At 38.4% G+C, this 25,733-nt stretch overlaps 1 long non-coding RNA gene and 1 other non-coding gene across 5 annotated transcripts in view; both read right to left on the bottom strand.

Annotated features, from left to right (window-relative positions):
* LOC144381583 (uncharacterized) overlaps positions 1 to 25,733 on the bottom strand; it is a 167,225-nt gene that overhangs the window by 65,869 nt on the left and 75,623 nt on the right. The window lies entirely within an intron of this gene.
* Positions 3,362 to 3,468, bottom strand: LOC118545249 (U6 spliceosomal RNA). The gene has a single exon (XR_004922015.1). It is a non-coding gene; the product is annotated as a U6 spliceosomal RNA (small nuclear RNA).

Genomic DNA, 25,733 nt, shown 5'->3' with positions numbered 1-25,733 from the left:
CTAGCCACAGCAGTCAGACAACAAAAAGATATAAAAGACATTCAAATTGGTAAAGAAGAAGTAAAACTATCGCTCTTTGCAGACAACATGATATTCTGTATAGAAAACCCTAAAGACCACCAAAAAAGTGCTAGAACTGATCAATGAATTTATAAAGTCTCAGGATACAAAAATTAACGTGCGGAAATTTGTTGCATTTTATACACTAATAATGAAGCAGCAGAAGGAGAAATTAAGAAAACAATCCCATTTATAACTGTACCAACAATAATAAGATACCTAGGAATAAACTTAACCAAAGAGGTGAAAGACCTGTAGTCTGAAAACTGTAAAATGCTGATGAAAGAAATTGAAGATGACACAAAGAAATGGAAAGATGTTCCATGCTCACGGATTGGAAGAACAAATATTGTTAAAATGCCTATACTAACCAAAGCAATCTACACATTTAATGCAATCCCTATCAAAATAACAACAGCACTTTTCACAGAACTAGAACAAACAATCCTAAAATGTGTATGGATACCCAAAGCCATCTTGAAAAGGAAAAGCAAAGCTGGAAGCATAGCAATTCAGGACTTCAAACTATATTACAAAGCTGTAGTAATCAAAACAGTATGGTACTGGCATAAAAATAGACATGTAGATCAATAGAACAAAATAGAAAATCCAAGGGTGCCTGTGTGGTTCAGTCGGTTAAGCATCCCATTCTTGATTTTGGCTCAGGTCCTGATATCAGGGTTGTGAGATCGAGCCCTACATCGGGCTCCACATCCAGCGGGGGATCTGCTGGAGATTCTCTCTCTCCTTCTCCCTCAGCCCCTCCCCCCCTGCTAGCACGCTCTTTCTCTCTCTCTAAAATAAATAGTCTTTAAAAAAACAGAAAATCCAGAAATAAACCCACAATTATATGGTCAATTAATCTTCAACAAAGCAGGAAAGAATACCCAATGGGAAAAGGACAGTCTCTTCAACAAATGGTGTTGAGAAATGGACAGCAAAATGCAAAAGAATGAAACTGGACTGCTTTCTTACACCATACACAAAAATAAATTCAAAATGTATTAAAGACCTAAATGTGAGACCTGAAACCACAAAAATCCTAGAAGAGAACACAGGCAGTAACTTCTTTGACACTAGCTATAGCAACTTCTTTCTAGATATGTCTCCTGAGGCAGGGGAAGCAAAAGCAAAAATGAACTTTTGGGACTATATCAAAATAAAAAGCTTCTGCACAGTAAAGAAAACAATAAAACTAAAAGGCAACCTACCAAATGGGAAAAGATATTTGCAAATGATATATCCAATAAAGGGTCAGTATCCAAAATATATGAAGAACTTAAACAAATCTAGATCTAAAAAAGGGATAATCCAATTTAAAAATAGGCAGAAGGGGCACCTGGGTGGCTCAGTTGGTTAAGCATCTTACTCTTGATTTTTGGCTCAGGTCAGATCTCAGAGTCTTGGGATTGAGCCCCACATTAGACTCCCCTCTCAGCAGGGAGCCTGCTTGAGGATTTTTTTTCCCCTCTCCCTCTGCCCTTCCCCCCACTTGCATGTGCTCTCTCTCTCAAATAAGTAAATAAATCTTTTTTTTAAATGAACAGACATTTCTCCAAAGAAGACATACAGATGGCCAAGAGACACATGAAAAGATGCTCATCATCACTTACCATCAGGGAAATGCAAATCAAAACTACAATGAGATATCACCTCACACCTGTCAGAATTGCTAAAATCAAAAACACAAGAAACAACAGGTATTGATGAGAATGTGGAGAAAAAGGAACCCTTTGCACTGTTGGTGGGAATCCCAACTGCTGCAGCACTCTGGAAAACTGTGTGGAGGTTCCTCAAAAAGTTAAACATAGAACTATCCTATGATCCAGCAATTGCACTACTGGGTATTTACCCACAGAATACAAGAACATTAATTCAAAGGTATACATGCACCTCTATGTTTATAACAGCATTATTTACAATAGCCAGGATGTGGAAGCAGCCTAGTGTCCATCAATTGATGAATAGATAAAGAGGTGGTATATATATATATACAATGGAATATGATTCAGCCACCAAAAAAAGAATGAAATCTTGCCATTTGCGACAACATGGATGGAGATAGAGAGTATAATGCTAAGTGAAAGAAACCAGTCAGAGACAGACAAATACCGTATGATTTCACTCATATGTGGAATTTAAGAAACAATTCAAATGAGCAAAGGGAGAAAAAGACAGAGAGAGACAAAGCAAGAAATAGACTCTTAATTATAGAGAACAAACTGATGGTTAGGAGAGGGGAGGGGGTTGGGGGGATGGGTGAAATAGGTGATGGGGATTAAGGAGGGCACTTGTTGTGATAAGCACTGGGTATTATATGGAAGTGTTGAATCACTATATTGCACACCTGAAACTAATATAACACTGTATGTTAACTAATTGGAACTAAAATAAAAACTTTTAGGGATGCATGGGTGGCTCAGTCAGTTAAGTGTTTGCCTTTGGCTCAGGTCATGATCCCAGGGTCCTGGGACTGAGCCCCAGATCGGGCTCCCTGCTCAGCAAGGAGCCTGCCTCTCCCTCTCCCTCTGCCTGCCACTCCCCCTTACTTGTGCTCTCTCTCTCTCTGTCAAATAAATAAATAAAATCTTAAAATAAAATAAAATAAAATAAAATAAAAACTTTTTAAAAATGACCCATAGACTTCAAGTAAAGTCAGTATTTCTATTGAGTCTTTCTTTTGGGCCAGAGATCTCTGAGAAGGTTTACCACAGAAGTAATACCATTACAGCAAATTTTTCCTCCCAGTTGATTGTGTTAAGAAAATTAGGAGCTGGGGCACCTGGGTGGTTCAGTCATTTAGCGTCTGCCTTCAGCTCAGGTCATGACTGGAGGGTCCTGGGATCGAGTCCCACATCGGGCTCCCTGCTCCGCAGGAAGCCTGCTTCTCCCTCTCCCACTCCCCCTGCTTGTGTTCCCTCTCTCGCTATGTCTCTCTCTGTCAAATAAATAAATAAAATCTTTTAAAAAAAAAGAAAAGAAAATTAGGAGCTACCTCTCCATGCCTCTTGTATAAACCACCTCTGCAAGAAAGAGCCTCATACCTAGAAGGCCCATCCAACCCCCCCAGATATTTCCCCATGCTATGGCCCAAATAACCACCAATTGGATCAAGCTGTAATCTGCTGACAGACTTCTCTCTTAGTCGAATTCTCAGGTGAAGAAAGCTGGTAATACAAAACCCAACAGGCATCATATTGAGGTGAGTCAGCTCACGCAGCTTCTCTGAGACAACCCATGTTAGTTGAAACTAATGGAAAAAAAGCCACGGAATTTCTTTTCTTTCTTTCTTTTTTTTTTTTTTAATATGGAATACTTCACACACCTGCATGTCACCCTTGCTCAGGCACCATACTAATCTTCTCTGTATCGTTCCAGTGTTAGTACATGTGCTGCCCAAGTGAGCACAACCACAGGATTTCTTTAAAGCTATTCTTCAGGCAGAAATTCTGGCCTAACTGTTCTTTTTATGGTGGGTAGACCATTTAGACTTTATAGTGTGAAGATGAGTACCTTCTTTAGACAAAAAAGAATCATTTTTCATAGAACAGGGAAAGACCTATCACATCATTTTTTTGATGCCAAAGACAGCAAGATAAAGTCTATAAGTTGTTAAATGAAGTAGAGGAAAAAAGATCTACAGATTAATATAACTCCTTGAGAAAAACACAGGAAATAAATAATCTCATTAAAATTTTCTTATGCCTTTCCTTTCACTGAATTCTAAAAGCATGATCACATCCATCAAGTAATAGCCATACATATAAATGGGAATTGAATTGTAAATTATATGTTCCTACATTCTTCATGAATGTTGCGATGGATAAATATATGTGTCAATTTGACTAGGCCAGAGTGCCCAGATAGTTACTCAAACATTATTCTGGGTGTGGGTGTTTCTGGAAGAGATTAACATTTGAATTGGTAGACTCAGTAAAGCAGATAGTCCTCTCTACTGTGGATGGGCCTCGTCCAATCAGTAGAAGGCCAGAACAGAACAAAAGTTCGGAGTAAGAGAGAATTCCTTCTGCCTGACTGCATTCGAGCTGGAATGTCAGTTTTTCTCCTGCCTTCAGACCTGAACTAAAACATCAGCTTTTATGTTTACTGAGTCTTGAGCCTGCTAGCCTTCAGAATGGAACTATACCAATGGCTCTGCTGAGTCTCCAATTTGCCAACTCAACCTTGGAATTTGCCAACTCAACCTTGGAATTTGTCAACTCAACCTTGGAATTTGTCCATCTCCCATCTGCATAAGCCAATTCTTTATAATAAATCCCTTTAGAGAGAGAGAGAGAGAAGGAGAGAAACACATACATTCCATTGATTCTGTTTCTCTGGAGAACCTGACTAATACAGATGCTTGTATAAATTTTATAGCAAAGTTGTGTAAAGAATAAAGATATACCAAGTAGACTTAGTTGTTTTTCTCTCCCCCAGACCGCAGCCATATGTCCTACTCTGGTAGTAACTCAAAGAATCATCTGAGATAAAAGTCACACTCAGACTAAAAAGGAAAGCCAGTCACCACCACTACCGCCATATTCAGGGCTGCCACATTCAGTCAGAGCCATTTACATCTAAATCCACCACCTCTATATGGCCTTCTGGAGAGACCAAGAGGCAAAGTGAGGAGTACTACTTTGGGCCTGCTGTTTGCTATATGCTGTAACTGTAATTGTACACATACCTCCCCTTATAGTGGCCCCACTGATTTAATGAACCCGAGGCAGATTGGTCTGATTGTCAGGGTCTTAGACAACTTGACTGAACATATTATATCAATGTGAGAGCAAGCAGTATGTCTCAAGTCAATATCAAAGAGTAAATAAAAGCAAAACTTTCATACTGATATGAAGATTTTATTCACCAGAATTCTGGGGCAAGAGTAGCTTATGCTTACAAGAAAAACCACCAGCACTAGACAGTACATGTTCCAGAAGACTGCATACACCAAAGAAGGTCTGTGTGTGGTGTGTGAGGGCTCAGAATGGCAGCGCCACCCACGAGTGCACTTGAGGCAGAGCAGTTGCCATGAGTAGGAAGCTGGTGAAAAAAAAAGAAGTGTAAAGGGAATTTTTAGGAAGATTTCTGTATGATTTTTCTATCTGAAATCCCTTAAAAATAAAATTTAAGAGTAAATATTTCCATCCTTCTTCAAGGTTTCTCGAGTTAGACTGTTGTTGAATGTTGCCGTACAAGGAAGCCTGGCTTTGTGTGAGTTTCACTGCATTTAGACAAAGGCCATCTTCAGATTCCAACATCTTTCCCAATTCCCAATCAGGGCAGACCTTTCCTATTACTATAACAACTTACAATCTACAATTAACAGTGTGGGTCATTATCAAGAACAGTAGGATAGAGCTTTGGTGTTTTTGGTGTTTATCTTTCAGAAATCTAAGCTTATTTTTATGACTCTTAGTATCTTGTGGCATACAGCATCCATCAATCAGCTCTAAAAAAGCAAACTGGGATGTGTCCAACATTTTGGCTCCAGGCATGGTTCTAAATTTCCGTACTGTCCCAGATTAACAAAAAGGTTACATAGACCTTATATAGCAAAGGTAGAGAAGACAACAAATACCAACTCAAACTATATCCTCACTACCTAAAAAGACTAGAAAGCACTTTAAATTAAAAAAATGCAGAATGTTACCAGAATGTGAATTATTTATCACAAAAGGCACCATAAAGACAAATCAGACACTACTGTGGTGTATTATTGTAGGTGACAGATTCTGAAGTGAGCACTTAGGGCTAAAATTACATATCACCAAAATTACCCTTGAAAATCCCTAAGGAATGTACCATGTTGGAGACACACAGTCTCTCAGTTCAGTCCAACATATCCAAATTTTCCTGCAAAGGTGGAACAGATAACCCTGGCTTTCGTTGAGACCAAGGACCTAACTTCTATTTAGAGACTATGTGTTAACAACAATCTGTTGTACAATCGATATTAGAATCACACTCGGCACAATGAAAAGTTAACACCATGAGCAGCACATGGGAATTAAGACAATCAAGGGAATAGCAGGTTCTTTTCTATCATCTTCTGTGTGCCCCAAGGCAAACACTTACTGACTGCAGTAGAAAACAAAGTTATCTAAGCATAATTGTATTTGTTTAAGCTAAGTATACATTTGATAGGATTCCACTCTATTTAGAAGAAAAAAAAACACAATGGGAAAGAAGACACATCAAAGTGGTGAACTTCACTCTGTAACTGAAGACTCAGTGTCACTCACTCTAAATCTGCTTGAATGTTTAGCCTGGCCAGCAAATACACTTGGCTGAAAGTCCAAAAGATACCAATTTTTCCTTAGATTCTCAGAATTATCCTAAAGGTGGAGAAAGGAAAAACTGCCTCCAGAGTAGACACTGCCCCAAAGGAGTTTAAGAAAATATCTAAGAAAAACCACAGTCTGTTTTCCACTGACTTAACAGATAGTTGTGGCCATATGAAAGCCAGAAATGACAATGGTAACAGACACAAACCATGTTCTGTAAAGCTAAGAAGTTAGAGGAGGACACTTCCCATTTCCAGAGTCAAGAGCATGCAACTCATCCACAGTATGCTGGAATAAAGATATGTGGTGTGAACACAGCTAATTAAACTCCTTGGTTTATAAAACATTAGAAACCCAACCTGGACCCTGAAAAGTCAATATTCTATGAACTTCTTTTGACCACCTAGGACCATCCCACCAGTCAAGCATCAGGACAGGACAGTAGAGGCAGGTGTCTATGTCTGCCCTTGAGAGAAGCTGGTTCTGAAGCCTCTTCAGTCTATGAACTTTAATTGCCTTCAGCCCAGTCCTGCCTAAGAATGTGATTCCCAGACTAGCCCTTGTCTTTTCTCCTGGTTAGAGAAGAAAGGACAGAGCAGCAATGGGATGGCAAGAGGGCAAGTGAAGAATAAAGAGAGTAGCTAGAGATGAAAGCTGCCACCAGAGAGGCTGAGCTGGAAATAGCATGACTACCACCCTCTGCTGCATTCATCTGTTCATTCAACAAATATTGACTGAGTGCCTAATATATGCACAGCATTCTGTTGAGCATTTCTCGTGTTTGACGGTCTTAAAGGGGGATCGTTTCCAGTGCCATTTTTATCGAGGCTCACTGCTTCCCTGGATGAGTAAACTTCGGCTTTTCCTTACAGCGGGTCACACTTCTTACCCCACCTTCATGCAAGCAGAGGCTCCTAGCCCTGGAGGCTATGAAGAGAAGAAGAGAATCTGGCACAGCTGTAGGCTAGGAGAACCGCCTCAGATATGGTCAGCTTCCAAAATCAAAGCAAGGACCGGGTTCACGCAGTGTTCAAATAACATAAAACAACACCTCGTTTTCACTGCAGGTCCCTGGAGGGACATTTTTAGAACAGAAACTTGAGAACACATGGATTATTCACCAGAGCTTAAAAAAAGGAAGCCAGTAAGGGTAATTTATAGTATTACAAGAGATTTTCAAGTACAGAGATCGAGGACAGAGTCTATAAGATTTCAACGCATGTTAACATAAAGCAAGGGTTGTATGTGGTGAGGCTGACTGAAGATCCATTTCATCTTTTAATGGAAGAAAGATGCCTGTAGTCCAGTTTCCCTTTCTCAAAAAGACCTTATTCTGCCTGTGGTTAGGCAATCGAAGAAAACGTTGTTCCAAAGCCACAGAATTCATCTTTTCCTTGATCTAACAAAAATGTGCCCATCTGTGACAATGCAGATTTGGGCAGTCAGAAAACAAGAGCATAGACAAGGAAATCCCAGCCACTATTTTCCAAAAGCTGTCCTCAAGACTGAGACTAGGGTCTGTGCTCTCCTTAACATTGTCTATTGGTCTATCTTTCTTTTCTGTCAAAAGCTGTATCTATTAAAAGAGAAAAAAAAAAAAAGTAACAGTGAGCACCGACAAGCTAATGTCCTAATGTAGCTGTACCTTCGTGCAACAAAGCTGGGAACAGATCATTTAAAAAGTACCCAGACTGTACTGCAAGCAAGGCAGAACAGAAAGTAGAAGACAACTCCTTTCTCACCTCAGTTAATGCTTTGTTCAAAAAACACCCCTTTCAAGCAGTCCAGTTATTTATCTCATTAAATAAAGCAATAAACCACGCTAACACCATAAAGCACGGCACAAAATAACTGACAATATTATTACTCCATTGTCGTAAGTCTGATTAGGAAGGATAACTTTTAATGGTATGAACACTGAGCAGCACTGCAATAATACTGGAAACTAAAAAGGGAGCGTCCACCTCCTACCCCCACACATGATTCCTTTCCACACACACATATGGAAGTACGCAGAGGAGACCCTGAAGAGCACCACCAGCACACCTGTACATGGACGATGAGGGCCAAAAAGTGGGCCGTCAGATGAAGCCCACCGAGAGGCTTTCCTCACAGGGGGCTGCAATCCCTGGCTGGGCCTTGCATGGTCACATAAGCAGAGGACTTCTTGGCAGAGATGATCCATGTGGAAAAATCCATCTGCCTGGAGATAAAGTGGCCAGTCGTGACAGTCTGAGACCCTGTCTTCTTCAGTCTCTCCACCCTCATTCCCCTCGGTGCTAGATCTCTGATACATCTGATAAATTTACATCAAATGTAGAAGTTCCCTTTTCCTATCATTTGAATCAGAAGGATTTGCGCAGTTCCCCATACCAATTCCTGACAGATCCCTCCTCAGCTCCTACTTCATTATAAGATAGTAAGCACACACACACCTTTGTCTGTAAGAATGAACACATACAGTAAAAGCCCTTCTAGCCAACCTGCACTAAAGACTACATTTCCTGTCCTCAGGAAAACCTACGAGCTGATACACCACGGCACACCCGGTGCCCACAGCCAGCAGTCTCCTCCGCCACATGCCTGCAGTCTTCTACTCCCACCAACCACATGTTAGGCTTTCCAAAGGAGTGAAGTTGTGCCACTTGTATTTACGATTATAATTACATAATTCAATTAAATATTTATATTATCTGATGAAATATGACAACAAAGAGAGTTATGTTTCTTTGAAAAAGCAAACTGAATTCTTTTAAAGAATCAATAAAGATGAGTTACTAAGAAAATCTGCTCTTAAACTGAGTATGAGTGAAACTGTTCATGACAGGGAAGAATAATGAAAATATACAAGGATTCTGCACTCATTACAGCACAAGTGTCTTTAAGATCTTGCTCTTATTTTAAAAACATGAAACTGGAAATCATAGGTGATTCATTATGAGTATGGTTTATGTAAGAGAGATGATACGAATAATCAGTTGGCCCATTTGCAAAGAAAATGCCTCGACCTTCCACTGAAAGACTGGCTGATAAAATGTACATTAAATATGTTTTATTTTTAAAAATGTGTCTGTATGATTTTCTATTTCCCCCCAAATTCTCATGGTTAACCAACCAACTATTGGTTCTGATCACAAGATATCATAAGAAGGACACTGTAAAGACAAATCAACAGAAATATCAAAAAATACTATGGTTCAACTAGAGAGGACAGACCCTGAAAAACAGAAGAAAATGCTTCCCTCTGATTTATTACAAGGGAGAGAAGACATTTTAAAATTTTTTGGAAACTGATTTGTCATATGATTGGCCCCCTAATGACTAATTCAATGAATAACCAATTCGCTGAGCAATCATCTGACAAATACCTTAGATAGGACAATTTGTCAAAGCCACTGCACCAGGTCAATACAGGGGCACAGTTAGGGGCAGAAGCAACAGGGACAGAGGCAATAATAATTTAGACAAAAATCAGTGTTAAAAACTTAATCATTCTATAGAAAGTGTTAAGTGTTCTAGGAATTCTCAGGGTCTACAATGTGAAACACAGGCAAAGCTGATATTAAACAGCATTTGACCAAAATATATCTCAGGAAAAGAGCCTTAGTGACACCAGGGCAAAATAATTTTTTTTAGAAAAACTCTGTATTTCAGGAAGTTCATCTTTTGATCAAACGATTACAAGAGAATTAGCTTTTGGCAAGTTGGTCACCTAATGGTTCTTAGCAATTTCATGTTGGGTGAAGTAGCCAGCTTCCAAGGTGAAAGGGGAGAGCATTCTGGCATGAATGAAGGAATCACTTAGCTCTGAGGTCAGTTCTCTGAGACAAGGGACCAGGTCTATTCAGTTTAATGCTGGATTGGCAGCACCTATCTCAGGACCAACACATACTAGGCATTTAAAAAATATTTGTTTCATGAACAAATGTTGAAGATTAATAATGGGCAATAATATTCTATACATAGGTCAGGACCCACTGGGGAGAGCCATGGATGTTAGGCTATGAATGCTATACTTGATCCTACCTGTAAAAAGGAACTCACTGAAGACTTCTGAGCAGTCAAGTAATATGACTGAAGTAAGGTGTAGAAGATTAATCCTTTGTGATTAGTAGGATATGTTAAAAGAGCAAAAACTACAAATGTCCCTTGATGGATGAATGGATAAACAAACTGTGATATATACACAAAATGGAATATTATGCAGCCTTAAAAAGGATTCTGACACACGCTATGACATAGATGAACATTTAAGATATTATGCTAAGTGAAATAAGCCAGTCACAAAAGGAGAAATATGTAATCCCACGTATGTGAGATAGTCAAATTCACAGAGACATAAAGTAGAATGATGGTAGTGGTTGTCAGGGGTTGGGGGAGGGGGTTATAGAGAGTTATTGTTCAATGAGTATAGAATTTCATTTGGGGAAGATTAGAAAGTTCAGAAGATGGATAGTGTCAATGGTTACACAACAATATGAATGTACTTAATGCTGCTGAACTGTATATTTTTACAAAAATTTACCGAGTTTACCAAAATTGTTAAAATGGCAAATTTTATACATTTGGTATAAAATAATGTATACATTACTATACATGTATACATTATATATATTTTACCACAATAAAAAAATTCTAGAAGTCAGAGAGAGAAGGGCTAGACAGAAAATTGCATTTTTCCCATATAACTAGAGCAAAGCAGTAGAGTAGACAAGATTTGAGTTAGAGTGGTGATCAGGTGGCATACCATGAGGGGCCATGGCAACTCTGATAAAGAGTATGGACTTGGTATTGATGTTTGAATGATTCAAATTAAAATATTCATAGTCATTCATAGAAAAAAAGAGGAGAAACTGATAGCAGGATGATCCAGGAGGCTATTTTATCCATACATTGTCTAACCCAAGGTCTTGGTAATGGAAATGGAAAGGAAGAAAAGAATTAATATCAAAAGCATTACAAAGGAAATATAAGAGATTTGTTGATCTGATGGAGAAAATGATTAAGAAAAATAAAATATCAAAGTTTTTAGCCCGGTAACTAGAAAAATGATGGTACCATCAAGAAAAAAGTATGCCCAGAAGAAAGAGGTAGTTTACAGGTAAAAAATAATGATTTCCGGGGTGCCTGGGTGGCTCAGTCATTAAGCGTCTGCCTTCAGCTCAGGTCATGATCCCAGGGTCCTGGGATCGAGCCCCGCATCAGGTTCCCTGCTCTGTGGGAAGCCTGCTTCTCCCTCTCCCACTCCCCCTGCTTGTGTTCCCTCTCTCGCTGTGTCTCTCTCTGTCAAATAAATAAAAATCTTTAAAAAAAATGATTTCCTGTTTTGACATGTTAAATTGGAGCTGACAACAGAAAATCAAAATGGGGAAGGCCAGTAAGCAGTTGGAGACATAAGTAAGTGATGAATAAAGGGTAGTTAGTTTAACCCACCAAAGGTAGGCTGAGGATATCAGCCTCACCATGTAGCAGCAAATTAATAATGGCCTTCAAATAAAAAGAATTAGTATGCTTACAGTAAGTAAACTGTCATTGGAAAATATTGACTCATTCTATTTAGGTGAATTATAATGTCCTTCATATAGTATGCTAAAATAATTTTTGAGACAAATCTTCCTTGGATGGACTAATGGAATCAAAAGAGAAAAATTTAGGATTCTATCAACTTTTCAATTCAGTTTTCTGAGTCACTCCATCTGAGATTTCTTAATCTAATACCAACATACATTCTAACAACATAATGTATGCACACTTGCTAATACCCTATCCTTTGGTGATATTATCACTCATTTAGTCATTCAACAAACATGTACTAAGAGCCCACCAAAGATACAGACACAGCTTTAGAGTGTCAGAAATACAAAGACAAATGCCACATATCCCATGCCGTAGAAGAACTCATAGTCTAGAGGGGAAAATAGGATCCTGATCTAGAACACTAATACTCTTCTTATCCAGGGTACTGTATTAAGATCTCCTAGTAAAAATGACCACTGGTAGTACTTACCTCGCTTTTTAGAAAGACTTAATCATATTATCAATTGATTATAGCAAACTGTTATAAACAATTGTTACATCCTAGGTTAACCAATATATATGTAATTATTCTAATTATTACTTAAGATGTATGGAGAAAGATAGGTGATGGCAGTTAGCAAGAAAGGAAAGAATGAGCTAACAAGTTACCAAATAATTTTGAATCTCCTCTCTACTTAAATATATAAACAATATTATTTGATTAATCAGAAGCAACAATACTATACACAGCCCTTCTAGCTGGAACTTTTACTATTTATATTATATATGTACTTCAATCTGGCACATTAAAAAGAAAGACTGATGCATTCCATTAATTATTTCATGAATGTACCCTTTTCTCCGTAGATACCACACCAGCTCCTTAAGGATAAGGGTTATGTCTTTTCTTTTGAGACCCTATGAGCTTGGAGCAGGTCTTAATATTTGCTTAATCTAATTAAAATAAATTAAGTTTGTGCCTTGAAATCCTGTGTCAGTTACATTCTATTATAAAACATTGCCAAACTAGTAATTAAACATGCCATCCTTGGTTAGCACCAAATTTTCTCTCCACTCTTTGTTGTTTTTTAATATCCAAAGTGCTACTTCTCTTTCTCACAGCCAGTTCCTACAACTTTGGAATTTACAGTATTTTCATATTTCCATAATGACACCTGCTGGTAGGAGAAGAATGGATGAACTGCAGGAATTTTATTCAACTAGCTATAGCCAGTCATATTCCAGTCTGAAACAACTAATGTTCCTGAACATACAAAGAGTAAATCTGAATGATTCCAAATACCCACATACTAAAAATTTGACAAAATTAGTACTGTTTCAATGCTATTTTCCAACCAGATTTAAAACTTATCCCCATAATCTTTGTCCAAAGCAAAACTGCTGCAATTAAGAATAGTTGTTATTAAGAGCCTTAAAAATCATCAGTTCACTTATGTTAAATATTTATCCATTTAAGAGTTGGCATTTAAAGTATGGCTTTTTAAGAGGAAGATGGCAGCTGAGTAGGAGGACCCTAGGCTCCTCTAGTCCGACAAACACAACTAGACAACTATCAAATCATCCTAAATACCCTAGAAATCAAACTGAAGACAGATAAAATATGGCTATTTAAGAGATTATCATTCTCTTAAACTTTTTCAGTTTTTTCATATGATCAATAGATCAAAGTTTAAGTGGCCCAGAAGACAATGAATGGGGCATTTGTCTCAGTCGTAACCTGCATGTCTTGCCCTTTGGGAGGGTAAATAAGAAAAGCGGCAAGCCTGGCCACCTCTAGAAACACTTCTGGAAGCTCAGGATAAGCTGTAGGTCTCCTGTAATACCCAAATAAGAGATATGGCTGCTCTGTTCATCTATTCTACACTTCAGGATTGTGCCTGGCTCATATCCTCAGTGCTCAGCACACTCCCTGACACCCAGTAGACATCAATGATTATTTTTAAACAAACGTGTGTGTGTGTGTGTGTGTTTAGCAGCCAAATAGACTAGATCCTGGGTACATTTTACTCAGACACCAAGATGTTAATGAGATTAGGTGGGTTCACTGTGACAACACCTGAGTGAGCTTATTTATTATTTAACTCAGTAGTTTAGAAAGCATGAACATTAACCAAGATGGCCTCAAATAAAATACGGGTAAGGTCAATGCATCCAAGTTTCCTGAACAATTAGTAGGTAAATGTATAACTCATTATAACACACATTACACAGACTCTTTCTTATTTAACCAGCAATTCCTCTTCATTAGAAATCAGTCATGTATGCCAGCTCCAGGGCGAGAGAGCTGGTCTCAGAATGAGTTTTCTTTCTAAACTGCCTGCAGGTTAGAGTCCACACTGGCCTTCACTCAGCTGACAGTCTACTCGTGATTGTTTTGTCTTTACAAGTATGCTAACTTCTCAAACTTCCCTATACTTGCTTAAGTTTGATTCCTTTCACACAGAGAAGGAAAGGCTTATAGGCAAAGTACATGAAGTAGGCCTTCTGATTTCCCTTTTCAAACACATTCCCCTTCTTCCGAAACAGCAGGGCAAGGGACATAATTATCATGCTTATTAATCAAAAGCTATAGTTTTCTTTCTAGAAAGGAAAACTGTTTGGGCACTTTAAAAGTCTTTCTTTGTACCCCAATTATATATAGACTATAAATCAATTCGATAAATACTACAAACACCTACTATGTACTAGCCCTGGTAGGCACTGGAAAAAAAAAAAAAAAGAATTCTTGGATTTTGCCCTCAAAGAAAAGAGTTCATTGTCCAGCATCCTAAGCAGTAGCCTAGTCTGCTCTGAGGACTATCCTATCAGCAAGTCAGTATTCAGCTAACTTTGTGTTTCCAGTTCCCAGCCCCACCTCACAGAGCATATCTCTGTGTGTACATGGCTGAAGAAAACATATCAGAAAGACTGTGGGTGTTCCAGGATACCATGGCTCATTAGGACACCCAGGTTGACAAACCATAGTTCAAGGATTCCTACATGTCATGAGAATCTAGCACCTGGCTTAGGGCTTTGTTCATCAGTTGTTTTTGATGGAGAGATGAAGCTTTGTAGAAAAACTGCAGTGTTTCAGAATAATCGAATCCTTGGGCCATAGCACATAAATGTGAGTGTGTGTGTGTGTGTGTGTGTGTGTGTGTGTGGTGGCAGACACACTGAATTGGGACTTTTGATCCAATACCCTACACAGCTGATGAAAGCACTTCATTCTTTGCTTTTTACCCAGAGAAAATAACATTGTGATTCATTTTGCCTAGGGCTTTTTAAAGATGAGAATCACAGGGGAAACCCCAACTCTCTTTTTCATACCCTTCTAACAATATGCACTTTAAAAAGACAAAATGTTTCCTCACCTGGGTCCGTGACCTGAGATTAACCTGTGAACCACTGGAAAGAGGTTGAGGAAAAAAGGGAAATAATATTTACTGAGTGTTTATCCCTACTAAGCATTTATCATGTGTTCCTTTAGGTCTCACAATAATCCTGTGATTATTACAACTATTATATTTTTATAACTTTACAGCTGAGGAAGCTAAAGTTCAGAGAGGCTGAGAAACTTGCAAAAGCCACCCAGCTGGTAGGTGGCAGAATCAAGGTTACTCCCTCCATTACAACATGCTGCCCCCCTCTACACATGGCTTCAGCTGTTTCTGAGTATGTCCATACGAGACTGAAGGGATGGAACAGTGCAGAGCTGGGTTTTATGGGGCCTAAAGCTAATACAAATTTTGTACCACTCTTTAAGGAAACTATAATACAAAATTAGATACCAAAAAAATGAGTATTTCTTGAGAATGAGGAAAGAAATTGCACATTTTTTAAAGACAACAGGTATCACAAACATTTTCTTTCAATTTACACTCTTGGTTTTCAATAGACATATATCCTTTCTATCACATCTGAATTGGGGTATGAACAATAATTCTGAAAAAAACATACAAAATTAACCTGAAATTAAGGTATACACAAGAACAAGTTGAATGTCCTTACACTGCATTCAGCTACATGATTGGATAATTGGATTCCTCTTATGCTACATACTGTGAATTACTGATGGATTATATGAGAGTTTTGTCACCAGAACACTTATTCTTTGGCGTTTCTCTTGCTTTGGTGGTGACTTTCCTCTGAAACCACCAAGCATTCTGGGGACAAAATGCAACAGATACAATAAGAAGAGATCCAGAATGGGATGAAGAAACATGCACAAACACAAGAATCCTGATAAAATCTATTCCATGCTATTCACATGAAAAAAGAAAAATATACATAGTGAGTCTATAGCTGTATGCTCAGCATTATCAAGCATATTCCAGATAGGAGAGAATATATTTGGCTAGGCATCCAATATAATTCGATAAATACTACAAACACCAACTAGGTACTAGCCCTGGTAGGCACTGGAAAAAAAAAAAAAGAATTCTTGGATTTTGCCCTCAAAGAAAAGAGTTCATTGTCCAGCATCCTAAGCAGTAGCCTGCTTCCACTCACAATTTTACATCTGCCGAAGGTAAGAATTTTCCACAGCTGAGCTACTCAAACTTTGCTTCAAACCTTTTTTTACCTCCACTACCCCTGTACTTCCAGTGACGAGCGCCATAAACTGGTTTATAACCTTAAGACCTCTGGCCCTCATGTTTCCTCACCATCCCTGTTGGGTGAGTCATCCAGTGGGTGGTAGGAGTATTCCTAGAAGTCATTCCTCACCCAGATGGTCACAAAAGGGACTGCAAACTTCATAAAAATACTGCACCAAACTATACGTATCCCCAGTTCAACTTCCTCTTAGCCAGATCCAAAACATGCCCTTCAATCAGATGCCAGCTGACAAACTGTGATCGAGATGTCAGAGTGGAAAGAGATGATCTTGAGTGATTACATTTAAAACATCTTGCTTTTGCAAAATTTAGAAACACACATGATCATGTGAACACACTGGTAGGGCCCCTTGCAGAGCCTTCATTAGATTGCTGGAGACTGGCCACCAGTATGGAATAGATCATACTATAGGAAAATAGAATTGGAAGAGAAGCAATCCAAGGACCAAGAGGATATTTGATGAGTCTTACAAGCTCTCTGGGTGTCCTTGTTTCTTGGACAAGACTTGATTCAAAGCAGATACAAACTAAGGAAAGAAGAGTAAAACAATCATCTATGTTTCGATGATTTTAATAAACCACAGTCTCCCAGTGAGACTGAGAGTGTCCCCCAAAAGTTGCCCCCACAATCCATTCTATTAAAAAAAAAAAAAAAACCTTTGGAGAGCAATACACTACACTTCAATAATTAAGATTAACCTTTTGGCTTTATTTTCCTCCCAGGGTAGTAGTTTCTTATCTTCCTCACATATGTATAATGGGCCACTTTGTAGCAAAACTAGCAGTATTGTTTATTGTCCCATACATTATTTTTAAGAGCCTGATATAGACTGGAAGGTTATTGTTGTTCTTTTTTCCCCTTCTTGTTAGCTAATCAAATTTTACATGTCTAGTTTCAAGAAAGGCAGATTGGTTTTCACCAAGAATTGAAAAAATAAATATGATCTCTCACCAAAAAACAGTGTGAGGTCCTTTTATTCCACTGGATAGTAGCTGCAAAGTTGATCCTTCAAAGGGAAATACCCATTAATTTCACCTCCAAAGGACCCACAAAATTGACCCCTTAGGATCTGAGGCCTTCATTTACATGTCCTATATAAACAACTGCCTCTTTCCCTCCTGTTGCTACCTGAATTGCATGAGACAGACTAGGGAGCTTGAGAATGCCTTGCTTCCTGAACACAGATATTCCACAAACACATCCCATAATCTTGCAGCCCTCTCCTATCCCCTAAGCCCAAATGCATAACACAGGCTTTTCTGACAGTTATAAGGTTGGGGGGGTGGGTGGGGAAGCAATGCTTTGCCATGCTTGCTTAGGGCTCTCTAACAAAATCACATCACAGATTCTTTTGCCATAAAGCTAGTTCACAAAAGAAAGGAAACATGAACTTGAGTCGTTGGCTACTGTGTACCAGGGACATTTCATACATGCTTCATACATACCCTTGTGAGGTAAATACTATTATCCATTTTTTATAGATGAAGAAACAGAGGTTCAGAGAGATTAAGACATTTTCCCCCAAGATTCTGCAGCTGTCAAGGGGGTAGGGGCAGTATTCTGAAATCTTGTGAAGTGGTACCTACAATGTAAAGTGGGGAAACCCTGGGCTTTGGGCTTCATTCCTGGTTCTGCACACAGTAGCAATGTGACCTGAGATGGATGATGATGCCCCTTTCCTTATCATAAAATAGGCGTAAGAACAGCGCCCATCTCAGAGTTGAATGAGTGGTAGATGTAAAAGGCCAGCACTTAAAAGATACACCATAATTTTTGTTACTTTCCCTTCCTCTCAAGTTTCTTGGGGGCAGAGGCCACATCTTTCCTATTATCATTTTTTTTCTTATATCTTATACATACTCAGCCTTTAGCAAATACCTGTGGATATGAGCCCTGCCGTGTCCAGTACTTTCTGGTGATAGCTGACACAGTGTTTTCCATAACAACGCTGGGCATTCTTATGCCCCAAATATTAAAACTTTCATTTCAACAGATTAGATGAAATACCTCACACAACGGTGCAATTAAAGTAAGAAATGGATGGGGAAAGCATTTTTGCAATTTTTTAAAAACCATCAGTTCCAGCATCTCCTTTTTATTAAAAAATATTTTCAGCCAGTGGAATGTAAGGTGAAACAAACAATAATCAAGTTATCAAACAAACATCCTGAGCAGCGTCAAGCCTCTGAAACAGGCATGAATGGCTAGCATACAAGGAGTACATCTGATCCAATACGATGATCTGGGGAAGCCTGGCTTCTAGGGTTCCAAGCCAGCTGCTCAGACACTAAGCACATGAATGCTAGAGGCAGGCCCCAGCCATAAATGAAGGCTACACTAGTATAAGAAACAGGGTTTGGCCTACAAATACACACGTTGGCAAGAATGGGTCCATTTCTCTCCACCTCAAACACCCTAGCTTAAGCCATCATTACCTCCAGCCAAGAATTCTGCAGTAGATATCCTGCTCCCACCCTTGACCTCTTTCATCTATTCTCACACTACAGCCAGAGAAAACTTTTAAAAACACAAATTAGGGCGCCTGGGTGGTGGTTAAGTGTCTGCCTTCAGCTCAGGTCATGATCTCAGGGTCCTGGGATCGAGCCCTACATTGGGCTCTCTGCTCAGTGGGAACCCTGCTTCTCCCTCTCCCTCTGCCTGCCACTCCCCCTGCTTGGGTGCATGCTCTCTCTTCTCTCTCCCTGTCAAATAAATAAATAAAATTTAAAAAAATAAAAATAAAAACAAATCAGACCATGCCAGTCCCCTGGTCTCCCACAGTTCTTAGAATCAAAACTAAACTCATTATGGCCTGGAAGGCCTAATGAGATCTGGCTTCTGCTTACCTCTTTATTCAGTGAATGAATGAATTATAAACAAGTGAATGAAACAGATATAGCAATGCACCATCTATCTAGGATGAAGCCCAGGATGTCTTACATAATGTAAGTGACTGTAATTGTTCTCACTTAACCTTTATGAAATGTCTTGAGCACACTGCAATGTGTACAGAACAACAAAGGTAATCCAACTTCTGCACTTCAAGACCTATATTCCAGGAGTTAGTCTTCCAAACATGGAAGGAAAGTTAGGGTCTCTCTTGGCAATACTTGCTTTATTCTTTTTCCTTCTTCAGACTTAGACAGAGATAAAGATATATGGAGAGCAGTGAGAAAGAAAACTAAAAATGCCAGGAAAAAGTAGATGTGCTATTAGGAGGAAGGGAGAGAAGGAAATCAGTAAAAACATCAGGAATGGGGCAGGGAGGTCAGGGAAGAGAAGAAGCAATGAGGAAGAAATAGGCTCTCTGTCTCTCCCTGCCTCAAACAGACATTTGACTGGGAAGCATCTGAAAAAATAGAAAACAAGGTGAGTCTCTATGACCTCAGACAGATCTGTGACCATGCAGGAATGGACTGCACTGTATGTTAATTATACTTGAATAAAAAATAATAATTAGTAGTAGTAATTTAAAATTTTTTTAAAGAATGAACTGTAGGAGCTAGAAGAATACATGTGTACACTAGGCTCTCTGGGTAGATGGACAGAAGGCAAGAACTACAGTTGGATAATACTCTACCATTACTGCCTTCATCTCTATTTGTGAAAATAATTTCCCATCGGCTTCCAAATTTCCATAGACATCGACTTACAAGAGCATCATTGCATGAGCAAAGAATAAGAGATGAGTAAGCCTTCTTCTGTCCTTGCTATTCCCTTTCTCACAGGGTTTTGGAGTCCTTGACCACTAAAGTGACAGAAGCAAGTTGTAGGTATTTTAGCTCTTTAAATAATCCCACTGTTCCTTCTTTTTTTAAACTACTAAATAAGTATAAGTATATGAATCATATACTGTATTATCTCATTATTTAACTGGTTCAAGAATGCCTTGTCTCACTTTATAAATTATAAGTTCCTTGAGGGTAGGAACCGTGTATTCCCTCTTTCATTTGTGTCCCACACAACACTCAGCACAGTGTCAGAAACATAGCAAGCACTCAAAAGAAACTCATTGCACTAAATATGATTCAATGATTTACTGTCTTAAAATAATCCTCTCTCAAGGGCATGGAAGTTTGCAGTCCGACATTACAGAAGAAACTGAGAAAGAATCACAGCTAAACTATCAACACTAATTTCAATAAATCAATGTACTCAACTTCTTTATGTGCACAACTGGTCTACCAGAGAAAAAAACCATTCTGATACCCCATGATGAGAGCAGTGCTAATAATAGTTCATCCCGTTGCCATGTAAACACTGAGGAGCTAGCCCATCAATAGATGTGTTGGAAATGCTGATCCAATTCTAAAAATATCACTTCCTTTTCTCTTCAAGAAGCAATTTTCCAGGTTAATACAAATATGCAAGGAGAATACTAAGGCACATCAAGGCTTCCCAGAACTCTTGTGGATTCATCAGCTGGATGTCCCAAGCTCTTCTCCCATTTGTGAGGACTGGACTAAGTTGTCACTGCCAATGATGATCTACTAAATCCTCAAAAATACAGCAAAGTCTAAGACTGCAATGACCACTCCTTCCCCTTAGACCCATGGCAGGAATCATTAAATGATGGAATTCATTCCCCTGAGTCTGGACTTGGCCTCAGAACTTCTCTTGACCCAGGACTGCAACCCAAGCAGCTTCAATCAAGCACAGTGAAGAACTGAGATGAAACTTTTTCCCATATATAGGCTAAAGCCTTCGAATCTCCCATGAAGAGCTCCTGTAAAGACCAAACTCCAAATCAGACTATGAAATTGAAATAGGTTACATTTGTCTTCAGGGGCACCTAAAACCTCTTTATAGAGGTTCCATTCTTTCTATCAACCCTATCCCCAACAAAGTCATCATTCTATGATGTTTATGTTAATTCAAACTGCCAAAGTCCCACGCTATTTGCCCACCCCTGGCCTGCCTTCCACAGATGTCATTATATTCTCAGAACACTTCTTCCTCCAACTTTCTTCTCTGATAACACCTGAATGACTATGGTCCTACTTCTCCTGGACTGTTTTTTCTTAGTGCGATAGATAACTGCTTAGTCGGACAAACTCACCTCCAAAGGAGCAGGGCCCTTCAGGAAACAATGGCCTAAGTGACACTAGTGGAGAAAATTTCAGACTTAATGTTAATTGGCTAGAAGGGAGATTTGAGAGCATGAGAAAAAAACTGCTCCCTGTCATACCACCTTGATTTTCTCTCTATCCACTCAACAACTCTTTACAATCAGTCACTGCCCTGGGTCTTTCTAGATCCATTTCAGCAAACCAACTTAACCACCATATGAGAACATAGCCCATAAAACACCCAATAATTCCCAAGAAAAGTTAAGGTAGCTTAACAAAGAAGTACCTGATTTCTGTGGACTCTTGGGCACATGCTAAGTAGAAGAGTTTGCTAGAACATTACTACCCGCCCCCCCACACACTCCAAATTTTAAAATCCTGCCTCTGTAAGCATTAACCTGGTACCTTCCAGAAGCTGAATAAATTAGGTATCCAATACCACTTAGGTTAAGTGGCTTAATGTTTCACCAGACCTGAATAGGCTTAGACAACAAGGAGTAATGGGGATGATCATGTATTTTCATTTCTTTCATGAGTCCTATTCTCTGTGGACTGGTTGTTTCTAAAGCTACACACAAAAAAGCTTTAACTGCATGAGTAATTTTTGTTTTGTGGTACATTATTATTCACTTTCAATCATGCAACTCAAAAATGACTTGCAAGATTACAAGAGTGTAGCATAAAGTTTCTAATACAATTCAGTGGCCCTTAACTAAAAACATGAACACCATCAACTGCAGTTATCCTGTGCAATGGCAGAAAACCGTCAAGCCCAATTATGTGAAAATGCCAGAGAACCGCATAGACAAACTCCTCACCAACACTTTCCATTGCTCATATAATACAGGATGCTTAAGATCAAAATTCTAATGACATTAAATCAGTTTTATGATTATAAAACATGCTTTTCAAGTTAGTTCAACATAGCATTCTCTGTCCTAGTACATAGATTAGAATAAATATAATAGTTATTTCTAGGAGGAATAAGCTACTTGCCAATCAAAATTTTATGTTCCAGGTAAAGCTAGAGAAAATTCTTAAGGCAAATTTACTAATGAAGAATGATTTCAGAATGCAAAATACTTGAGACACATACCCCCATCCCAGTCGTGGATCCTGTTTTATAACATATAATCCACTTCCTTATATACTTGTTCAACTGAGGTTTTTGGAAAACAATTAGATTAACGTTGGGTACATAGTAAGTCACAAAAAAATGTCTGATAAATGAAGGAATGAATTCTTACATATACTAAGGAGCTCCAATAAATGTAGAAAACTTAGAAGCATATCATGTAGAACCATATCTCACTTTCTTCAAAAATGCTATTACTACTCTTCTTGTTAATTACTTAATTACTTAAGGCAATTTCTCTTTTTTGAAATGTTTTAAGGCATTTATTTTCCCAAAAATGAATTAAATGTGGGTTAAGCATCTGTGCATCTACGCCCTTTAGATATCGCATGTATTTTTTCCTATTTTCATAGATTTCATAAAATGCAAAGGTTGCATAATCCTGCCAGCATTATTGTCATTAGCAGACAAAGAGAAACACTCAAGAGCTTTGTGTTTTAGTTTATCTCGTATACTGCTTCATAGCCCAACCAGGTTTCATAATGAAAATTTCCCTCAGCTGGTGCCTCAAATACTTTATTTTTAAAATACAAATGATTTGACCAACATCATTGTGGCTTGGAAATGTTTTCCTCCCTGTTGGTCTCTGCCATGATCTCCTCTGGATATAGTTCAATTAGATGCCTTCTCACTTTTTCACAAGTAGCCTGTTTTTGTAAAAGATTGAAAAACTTTGAAAAAGAACTATAAAACGTTTTCACTGTCAATAGAAAAAAAAAAAAATGGATTGCTTGAGCCAGACACAGCTCCCTGTAGAGCTAACCTTTTGATCCTGGAGTCCTTTCATGCACTTAAGTCTTCTCTAGAGTCAATGGGAGTGTTGTGTGTGCAGGGGCAGCAGGATCAAGTTCAGTCAGTTCAGTCTCTTCTTTAGTACTCTGTAGCCAAGTGGGGTAGCCAGCTGAATCTGGCTTAGTTAAAAAGTTGGGGGGGCAGGAAACCTTTCCCGATGCTTTGAAGTTTTTTGGGCAGTGTAATAATATCAGGATTTGCAGGAGGTTATTTTGCATAATCCTTAATAAGATATTCTTATGCTTTCAAAAAGTTAGTGGGATAAGAAAAGCAAAAACCTCCAGTACTCATCTGAAGTATTTTTTTAAAGTTCTGCATAGAAATGACCCAAAATGCACTTCAGGACGATGTATAGGACTGCCCAACTACATGTCTATGCAGGAATGCACCTAAAACTCTTCCCAAAAGATGGATCTTTTAAAGAAAGATATAAACCCCCATTTTGTAAAGAAAGAGATATAACATCCCTCAAAAAAGTGTTCACAGAAAGTGGAATGGTGATTGCCAGGGGCTGAGGGAGGGGAGAATGGGGAGTTAGTGTTTAATGGGTACAGAGTTTTGCCAGATGAAGAAGGTTCTGGAGGTGGATGGTGGTAATTGTTGCACAACAACATGAATGTACTTAATGCCACTGACCCATACACTTAAAAATAGTTAAAATATGATGTACTGTGTGGTGACTAACATAACATAATAAAAAAAATTTTTTTAAAGGATGAAAAAAATAGTTAAAATGGTAAATTTTATGTTATGTATATTTTAACCACAATGTAAAACTCTATGGAAAATGTAAATCTTTAGAAGTGTCTAAATGCTTATACTATTTATAATCAGGAAAATTAGAACTCTGCTAACTGAACAATTCCTGCATGGTTTGTATTCAGTTGTTCATTTTTTCCTTTAAATGAGTACAAAATACTCTGATGAACACAAAGAAGCTTGCAGATTCTAATATTTGTAAATGGATTAAGAATCCCTGTGACTAATCCAACTACTTGAACTGAAACAGGCACTCTTTCCTTTAGAATCCTTATCACTCGAACCCCATAAGTACTCACTGATGACATTTTTCCAGGCGAGGCCAGAGGGCTGAGCAAGGTGACTCTGCACTGCCAAGTGGAAAAGGGGCTAGAGAACAGGGAAGTACAGAGGCACGTCACAGAAGCCACAAAATCTCCCTGCTGGAAGCCCGTTCACTTTATTATTACCAAGAAACTGAGGTTCATTTTCTGGTATTTTGGCCTGGACATTAAGAATTTGAACTAACACCATTGGACACAACATACTGTTTTAAAAATAAGCATTTTTTTTTATCACTTTGTGGAAGGGTACTAAAACGTCTGTAATTTATTTGTATTGGGGATTCAGAAGGAATTTAGGCAGCAGCAACTTGGGCCTGAAAAATAAAAGTGCCTCACTAAACAAGTGATGGTCCCAACACTAAATATGAGGTTAGGAATGACCTTCTCTCTGGTTAAACACACACATACATATTTCAGAAGCATACTGAAACTAAAACAAACAGAAGAAAGGTGAACATTGTGTTTAGTGGTTGGAAATGAAGTGTGTCATTTCCACATATATAAAAATTAACTTACTTTGTCCCCACTTTTTGGAATCCAGATATTGGTTAACCTAATCTTTGGTCCAAATGACTATTATCTTTTTAACAAATCTTTTTAAAACTTTAGCAGTGGTCCTCGGACAAAAAAAATACTCTACTTAGAGGTAAAATCTCCAAGTTATCTTCTTTGCTATCTCTGACAAATGAGAACCATGGCTCCACATGTTCACTTATCAATATACTCAACTAAAGGAAGTATTTTGTTACCTGTTTGGAGTATATTTTAAAATTATAAAATTAAATTACTTCAGCAGGACAAAATAGGTCTCTGGCGTTTCAAGAGAAAACCACTGGACAAAGAACAGACAACGCATAAAAGAAATATATTATGGCCAATAAATATGCAGAGATATCCAGCTTTGCTTGTAATGTAAGCATTGCAAAAAAAAAAAAAAAAAAAAAACCAGCACGGCAATTTTTCTATCAGAATGGCAAATTTAAAAGAAAACTGACACCAGTGAGAGTGTAGAGGAAAACGTGTAAAACAGATACCTTTGTGTACTATTGACGATAGTGTAAACTGATACTACTTGAGCATGAATATACCAGCCTGGCAACTTTATCTCTCTCAAACAGTTAAATATTTCTACATTTGACCCAGCTATTCCACTTCTCAGAAGTTTCCT

This window comes from Halichoerus grypus, chromosome 4, assembly GCF_964656455.1.
Source record: "Halichoerus grypus chromosome 4, mHalGry1.hap1.1, whole genome shotgun sequence".
In the NCBI taxonomy this organism is placed as follows: domain Eukaryota; kingdom Metazoa; phylum Chordata; class Mammalia; order Carnivora; family Phocidae; genus Halichoerus; species Halichoerus grypus.
This window is presented reverse-complemented; position numbering and strand designations above follow the sequence as displayed.